The sequence below is a fragment of the Gasterosteus aculeatus genome, chromosome Y (assembly GCF_964276395.1).
Source record: "Gasterosteus aculeatus chromosome Y, fGasAcu3.hap1.1, whole genome shotgun sequence".
Taxonomy (NCBI): domain Eukaryota; kingdom Metazoa; phylum Chordata; class Actinopteri; order Perciformes; family Gasterosteidae; genus Gasterosteus; species Gasterosteus aculeatus.
Window position 1 is genome coordinate 4,536,528 of NC_135709.1, and position 8,633 is coordinate 4,545,160.

Sequence of the window (8,633 nt, forward strand, 5' to 3'; positions counted from 1 at the left end):
GTGGTTGGACTCCATCTTTGCTGCTCGCCTGTCAAAATCCCCAAACAACACAGCATCCATTTACACTCAGTTGCTATTTTAAATGATATGTGAGAAGAAATAAGAAATCTAACAATAAGATGGTCAATAACACTTTTTTAGTAGAATAAATAGATAAGACAGATAGTGACTACTTTATGGATGGTCTTTAGTGAACGGTAAAATTTTGGCATTTCTGCACTGCAAGTTTATCCCTCCAGTTTTCATGTTGATTTGTTGCATTATCCTGAATGATGTTTATTATCATTTAATGAAACCCATTTTTTAAAACTAAAAGGCACCCCAGTAAGTACAAAACAATACAAATACAGCCTCAAAAATTAAATTCATGTTGACGGGGCTCTAAAGTGTCACGCATTGAGCGTGACAGTCACGCATTTCGGTCTCTCCCATTGAGCACAAGACATAATTTCAATGTTGAAATCTGGTTGAAATTAGGTCTGAACGTCTAAGACCTCCTTTCAACGTCTTTTCAACTGGCTAATTAGTGGATGAAACATCAACGTGCCAAAAATTGTCAATCTGTTGATAAATGTGCCATGTTGTAACGTAAGGTTGAAAGAGAGACGATAACATTAAAATTTTCATAATAATGAATGAACTGTGTCATCATGGCGCATGGAGTAGAGAGGGTAACACACCTGCTGCTGTTATCATAATTATTAGTCACTTTATTATTACTGTCATCATAGACCCAAATTACCAACTTTCCCTTTTCCCTGAAGTCTTGTGCTTTCCCTCCTCATAGGTTTCTGGGAATGGAGGTTACATCTGGTGGAGGTTACATCTGATGGTGGTTGTGCCTGCAGTGGTGCTGCCTTACACCTGGCTTACTACTCTCAATATTAGAATCATTTCTGTCATAGAATTTGAATGCACTGTACAGCTTTAAGTTGTTCATACTCTACACACCTACTTCTCTGCTGTTTTCCCGCAGGTTTCTCCTGGTTGAAGGTTTTTTACATTTTGGGGATTTTGTGAAAGGATGTTGCATGTTTACAGATTGCAAAGCTTAACTAGAAAATGTGTTTCCTGCTGAAAATGCGTTGGAATGCCAAAAGATGAAAGCTGAAATGAATGAATAGCTGAAATTACAGAAAGTTGAAAAGAATTTGAATACATTTTCTGAAATTACAGATATTAGAAAAACATAAATTAATTTGAAATTGCTGAAAAGACATAAATGGGAGAAGCTGAAATAGAAATAGATTTGCTGAAAAATCAGAAATTAAAACAGCTGAAATGAATGTGAAATATTGCAAAAAATACAGAAATCAATATTAAAACATTTCTGTTAATACAGGCATAATAAAAGCTGAAATTATTTGAAAGAACTGCTGAAAATACAGAAATGGGAGAAGCTGAATTTCAATAGATTTCCTAAAAAATACAGAAGTTGCGGGAGCTTAAATGAATTTTTAAAAATACAGAAATGACAAAAGCTGAGATGAATAAAAAGAGGTTTTAAATTGTTTGTAGTAATATTAGTAGTAGTATTAGTTATATTTGTAATTGTGGTATGAGTAGTACTAGCAGTAGAAGTAGCAATAGTAGGTTAAGTATCAATAGCAGTAGAAACAGCTGGAATACTAATATTATTAGTCATAGTATTTGTAGTAACATTAGTAGTAATTGTAGTATTAATACCAGTAGAAATACTAGTAGTACTTTTCCCTAGTCGTGTCAGTTGCAGAGTCACTACTAGAAGTAGTATTTTAGTACTACTACTAATAGTCATTTCAATAGCAGTAGAAATACTAGAAGTAGTAGTGATAGTAATAGTATCATTTGTAGTAATACCACTAGTTGTAGTAGTAAAATGAGTAGTCGTTGAAGTATTAATAGCAGTAATGCCGGTAGTATTATGTCTGCATGAGTCAGTGCCACAAAGGCAATCAAAGACAGCCTCGCTAGCTATCTAAAGACATGAGAGATTTTCACTGGCTGTTTTAGCAACTTGTCAGCCGTTTGGTACTAGTGATGGGAATTACCGCTCTTTTTAGAGAACTGTCTCTTTTGGCTTAGCTCACTAAAAAGAGCCTGCTCTTTCAGCTCCCAAATGGCTCTTCTGATTTTTTGGTGCTTAAATTTATTTATCACCAACAATAATGTAAAATGATGTGCAATATGAATTACTAATGTAAAAAAAACACTATACCAAATGTGTATTATATAAATACACTTTTATTTATACACTCTACAGAGTGATAAATAAATTAGAAAGTGCAAAAACAAACGTTTAACTGTTTGCAAATGAACTTTACTAACTTTTAACTATTTTAAACTTCAATTGCATACATTGGATTCAGTGTATGAATAAACCTTCTGAATCCTTTGTCATCCACAACTGAAAATGGTTGGAAATCACATGCAATCATTTTGGCCAGTTTTTCATCATTTGTCTTCTGTCTTGCTGCGGTCATAGACTTTTGCAAAAATTGGCTCATATAGACAAGTTTCCCGGGCACTTCCGGTTTACTTCCTGTTTCTGCCAAGAACTTCCGGCGCAGGCTGAGTAGTGGTGTAAAAATGGCTTTGGAATGGCAACATTCGACCGAAAATCTGGTTAAAAATGGTGTTTTGACCATTCGGCATCCAAGTAAGGTAACATCATGGGCGGACAACATGTCGATATGGCCCAGCATCACAACATCCAAGATCTTTTCTTATTTTATTGATTCCGTGGCGGTGGATGGGAATGCAATTAAAAACCTGAAAAGCTCAGAGGCGTTTCAGTACCTCCATTCCGACAAAGTGGGCTGTGTACATTTACACTATATGGGCAGTTTAATTTACCTAAAAGCCGATGTTCAACCAAGCCAGTCCGTTAACAATTCAGCGCATAACGCCTGGGTTTTGGTTACCAAGACGGGAGATGTGGAGACTGCAGGCTGTACCTGTAGCCATGCAGCCGCCGTGCTTTGGAAGGTACGTTAGCTCATCTTATGCTTGTATTAAGATGTTTGTATGAATCCGTGTGTTAATATATAACAGAACACGAAGAGTAATAAAAAGAAAAAGTAATCCCCTCTAGCCTGCCTGCACTAAAAGCATGCTTTAACCCTTCAAAGTCGACTGACGAGCGTCAAAGTGCGCACCCCTGACATATCTGTTAATAGCTTCGGAATGGATAAAGGTATTAACTTACTTTTTTTTTCTATGAAAAAGCTGACATTCATCTGCGTAATAATTAGTAGACTGTGTTGACTTCCGCGAATAATAAGCCTTCCGTATTTGAGTGCAAATCTATAGCATTTTACCGCAAAACAGAGACATGTTTTTATCAAACTCATTTATTTTATCTATCTGGTTGCTTTTACTCTTTTTTTTATATTATTCACTTATAATTTATCAATTTGTTAAATGTTATTTATTTATTTAACACTTAATTATATTTTTTTCTATTGTTTTATTATTCTTTTCATATTTTTCCAGATTTTTTTTATATAAGTCTAAATAAATTCAGGCATTAAGGGGTTAAACATTGATGTTGATTGCTGCAGGCCCAGCTCATTAATTGTTTTGAAAAGTAACAAAAACGCTCTACCTTCATCATACCCTTGTTATTTTCATTTACAAAATGTTGTCTCTAAAAGAAGTCAATTGTGCTGTGATGCTCAAACCATTATTTAAAAAGTGTGTGATTTTGTTTCTATCTGTCTGCAGGTAGCAAATGCTGTGAGGCAAGGGAAGACAGGGCTTGCCTGCACTGATGTGCAGAATTGCTGGAATGCCGGGACAAAAAGCAATACTGGGCAGCAAAAAACAGAGACGTGTCTTTCCGAAGACACAGCAGAAATAATCTATACCAACCAGCTTCACATGCATCCTCCTCCAGCATAGTCTCTACACCTAGTCGCAAGGTAAAAGTCCATGAGACACTGGAAGAATGGAAAAATTACTGTCTCTCCACACCAATAACGGCCCTTTTTACTGCACCTGGCAGTGGACTAATGCAGCTCACTTTTAACACCAGCCTCCCTGCTCAGTCTGCCGAGACATCAAAAGCTCCACTGCCCCTACATCATGGTGATCACAACACACAACTTGAATGTGAGAAATGTAGGGCATTCTACACCACATACATTGACATGACCACAACCCAATTTATGTACATTGAGCAGCACACAAAAGAACAGAGCAGGGAACAACTGTGGCATGACATGCGACGGGTACGGATAACAGCAAGCACAGCCAAGAATGTGCCAGTTCGGGCTACCACAGCACCAGACAAATTCTTGTCTGAACACCTCCATCCTACCTTTCACGGTAACACGGCAACCCGGCAAGGAGCAGAGGGTGAAGAGCACGCCAGGCAATACCTGCAAGACCAAGGTCATGACATCGATGTGAAAGGTTTGGTGGTTTGCCCGAGTGAGCCATGGCTTGCTGCGAGTCCGGATGGTGTCATGAACAGAGACACACTACTGGAGATAAAGTGCCCTGTCTTAGTCAAAAACAAGTCCCTTACTGAAGCACTTGCTGCTAAAAGCAGTGAGATCAAACGCATGCCCACTGGGGACTTCCATCTGTCCTTCAATGGGCCAAAGGGATATTACATGCAGGTGCAACTGGGCATGCACTGCACAGGCCTACGGCAAGCCTTGTTGGTAATTTGGAGTAACACTGAATGTCTGCAGCTCAACGTGCCCTACGACCAAACCTTTGTTGAGGGACATATCTCAAGGCTACACTCCTTCTATTTCACCCACATGTTGCCAAAGGTTGTCGATGACTTCGATGATGGAAGGCTGGAGTTGTGCTCCAGATACATGAATGTTGTAAAATCAGCATGACCTCCTTATGTGTACTGGGGTGATTAGTCATTCCTTTTTGAACCCCTTGTCCCCTGTGGTCACAAATTGGTGACAAATCCTTTCTAGCTTTTATTTATTTTTATCAAACTGATTTGTTTAATTAATTAATTTTCTTTTACTTTTATTTATTTTTATATCAGTCACTTATCATTTATCTTTATTTATTTAATATTTTATTTTATTCGTCTTTTTGTAATATTTTGAGATTTTTTCCTGTATTTACTTTGTTTTTATTTAATTATTAAAAAAAATGCAGCCATTAAGGAGTTAATGAAATTGTCCCTTTGTTATGGAATAGGATCAATAAAAATTAATTCATTTCTTCTGAAAAATCAAATTGTTTATTGTCATGTGTCAATATTTACAATACAAGAAAAAGAATAGCACTCACACAAGTTTTTCTTAGTTAAAACTCTGTTTTGGCTTACTAATAATCACAATACCAGAAAGAGAACAATAACAATAAATTTACACAGGTTTCTAGCTGAAATTTATTTATATATATATATATATGGCAACACTTTATTTAAGGATCAGAAATTAGACTAGATTAGCCCTTTATTGGCTGTTGTAGCTTATAAGTATGAAATAAATATAGAATGGGCATTTCAACAGACATTTAAATTTGCAAAGTATGTAATTGGCACAGTACAAGCTATTAGTTTGATTTATTTTTAGCTAATTAGTAGATTGTTAGGACAGAAACAAATATAAAGGGGCTATAAGACAAAAATAAGAGAACAGCCAATAAAGGCCTTATAAATAGCTTGTAATGGCACACAAGTATAACTAGTTACTTACAAATGCAGTTATTAGTCATTAATTAGTGTCTAATTTCTGATCCTTAAAATAAAGTGTTACCATATATATATATATAAATATATATAAAAGGAATATGTACAAAAAAAAACCTGCAGATGATCCAGGTTTTACTTTTCATAAGGACTTACACCTCATATGGCAGTCGGATGAGTCTGGACCTCATGTTTGCTAAAGCAGCACATATGATAAGAATCTTGTCCAACCTCGGGGTCATGGAGATGGGGACAGTTTGGGACAGAATTTTGAAGACTTTAAGTCTTCGGATTGCCCTCTCCACATGTATACGGACATTGGCCACTCGTCTAGTGCGCGTTACCTGCTCATTGGTCAATTGACCACGCTTGTAGGTAAAGGCAGGAATATTTAATTTCACCTTCTTTTCATGTAGCACATCTCGAATCGTGAAACCCCTGTCAGCCATTACCTCATCACCAGGCCTTAGGGCCTCCAGAAACCCACTGTTTATAGTGATGAACTTATCACTGCTTTTACCAGCATAGGCCTCTGATATAAACATTGAGGTGACACAGCAACAAGATATTTGGCAGTATTGGTTCCCTTGTAATGACTGAAAGTGGCACTCCTACAGTTAAGGTTTATAGCTCTCTGAATAGCCGTTTCAGCACAATCGATGATGCAAGTGGTCTGGGTGTGGTTCTTTTTAAAGGATGGTGGCATGTTAGCACGAATAACACTTCTTGGCAGCCAGGCAACCATGGGTTCAAGCTGCTCACCCAATGTATCAATCCAGTGAGCAATCACCTTACTTACTTCACCTTTAGACACTTTAAAGCGCTTTGCCACATCCCCCAACACAAGGTTCAGTTCAGTTTCATGAGGGTCATCAGTATTTCGTCAACAACAGGAATACTACATGATGGTTTACTAAATGGCAACATCGTTTTCACCAAAGTAAAAAAATATAATAGACACAGTTCTGTGTACAGCAGCGAGGTATCATCATCCAGGAGCATATCATCAGCCACAGTCTGACCCTCAGTCTGCGTCGATTTGTTCACGTGGTCCAACTTTGCCGCGTGTGGTCAGTTTTTGTTAGGTCCTCCCATTGTATTGCAGCATCTTTAAACTTCGGCTCGATGCACACTTCTAAAAGACAAACAGCATCAACTATAAATGTATATACCCTACTAACACAGGACAGAGACACATAACGTTATATCAACAGTCGAACTTATGCTGCAAACCAGAAAAATATCAAGATACACTTACCATCCGATTGCGTGTCACTTGTGTTTCTGTCGAGTTTACGTCTCTTTTGCTGAGGAGGTCGCTCGTATCCCAACCAAAGTTCCGGGAAAGGGTTTTCCTCTGTGGGATTTTTATCAATGAAGTGATAAGAACAAACAAACAGTCTTTTGGGCGGATTCTTCAACGTCAAAGCCGCTAGCCACTTCCGAGATTCAACATCTGTTTTTGGTTTCTCATACAACGCATACGGGGGAGCACATCCACATTGGCGCCTTGTAGATGGTTGATGGTCGAAACATTCTCCTTCCGACCAAACATTCAGCAATCGCCACGAGTTGTTGCAACCGTGAACAGCACAATATGTCCCGGAGCCAGGTCGGCGTGTAACACCATCTATAGTTGACTTTTTCTGCACTCTCACCAAAGACCGTAAAAGACGCTAACTCGCTAACCGGAAGTGCTTTGCAGACACAACCGGAAGTCGTTGGCAGAGTGAAAGGCCAATGGCGGCCCGCTTATTTCACTCAGGAAACTTGTCTATAGCTCTGGGTTGTACTTTCAGGTGGTTGTGGTGGTGTATTGGACGATGCAGGAGACACTGCAGTTGCAGTTGTAGTAGACATACTGGCACCTTCATTACTATCAGGTTCACTTTCTTGTCTTTTGTCTTCCAATTGGACTAAAGGATGGACAGTTCTCATGTGCCTGTGCAGGTTGTTTGTGGAGCCAGCTCGATTGGGGTGGCGTGCAGAGATTTTAGTCTTGCAGACTCTACATTCTGCCTTAGGTCAATGTAATTGAAATATGTCCAGATTTTGCTGCGTTTCCTGTTGACACTCAATTTCTTAACTTTCTTTTTTTACCTTTGCAGTCCGTTGCTCTCTTTCTCTCTTGTGACTCGCCTCCCTGTTTGTGTGCTTGCTGTGTGCTGTGCTGCTGTGTGTGTAAGTCCCGCCCCTCCCCCCTGTGCTCAGCGCGGCACAGAGACGCCACCACACATATTGACCGATAAAATGCGGCTTGAGAGAGAGAGAGAGAGAGAGAGAGAGAGAGAGAAACAAAAAACAAAAACAAAGCGACTCCCAATCAGGAGCCGGCTCCCGTCGTTCACGTCAAAGAGCCGGCTCTCAGAGCCGTTTCGTTCGCGACCGACACATCACTACTAGCTAGCGCCGTGTTAGCTGCGCAGAGTGAACCGCGCAGAGTGAACGGATTTTACCAAGAAACCACACCTCAAACAAGTGTCCTCGCGCAAAACTATAACAGCTATCTAAAAAATAAGACGTTTGTGCGAGACATAAGACTCTACCAAACGCAAAGATGTCGTTTTCATGTCTGTCCGGTAATAAATACGGCTCCCGTGGCCGTTTACAAAACCTGTACCTTCTGGATGTTTTAGAAATATGTCGGCAGATTTGTATTGGAGCCTATGGGGCTTTTATCAGAGGTCCTGTGACTGTTGGTCTCCGTAGGCCAAAACTAAAGAACTCTGGGATTCCATAGCCACATTAATCCAATCAGCACAACCATGCCATCATTAATCCAAAGAAATGTAAGTGTATACTTTGGCTGGAAGGACCGAAGTTCCATATTTTTTTAACCAGATTCTGGCGCTGCCTCACACTCTAGCCCTCGAGGTCGCCCTCTAAGAAACGCACTACACACTCATGTAAAAGTCAGAAACGGAGCGAAGAACTAGTGAAACATAATCAGTGATTATGACAAAAGTAGAAGAGATATCAACAA

The 8,633-nt window shown here is 39.2% G+C and overlaps 2 long non-coding RNA genes across 2 annotated transcripts; one reads left to right on the forward strand and one right to left on the reverse strand.

Annotated features, from left to right (window-relative positions):
* Window positions 1–2,532: 2,532 nt before the first annotated feature.
* Window positions 2,533–5,193, forward strand: LOC144390895 (uncharacterized). Its single transcript, XR_013454709.1, has 2 exons — window positions 2,533–2,967; window positions 3,706–5,193. It is a non-coding gene; the product is annotated as an uncharacterized LOC144390895 (long non-coding RNA).
* Window positions 5,175–7,882, reverse strand: LOC120812809 (uncharacterized). Its single transcript, XR_005710738.2, has 2 exons — window positions 6,909–7,882; window positions 5,175–6,785 (listed from the first exon to the last, which is right to left on the reverse strand). It is a non-coding gene; the product is annotated as an uncharacterized LOC120812809 (long non-coding RNA).
* Between the last annotated feature and the right edge of the window lie 751 nt (window positions 7,883–8,633).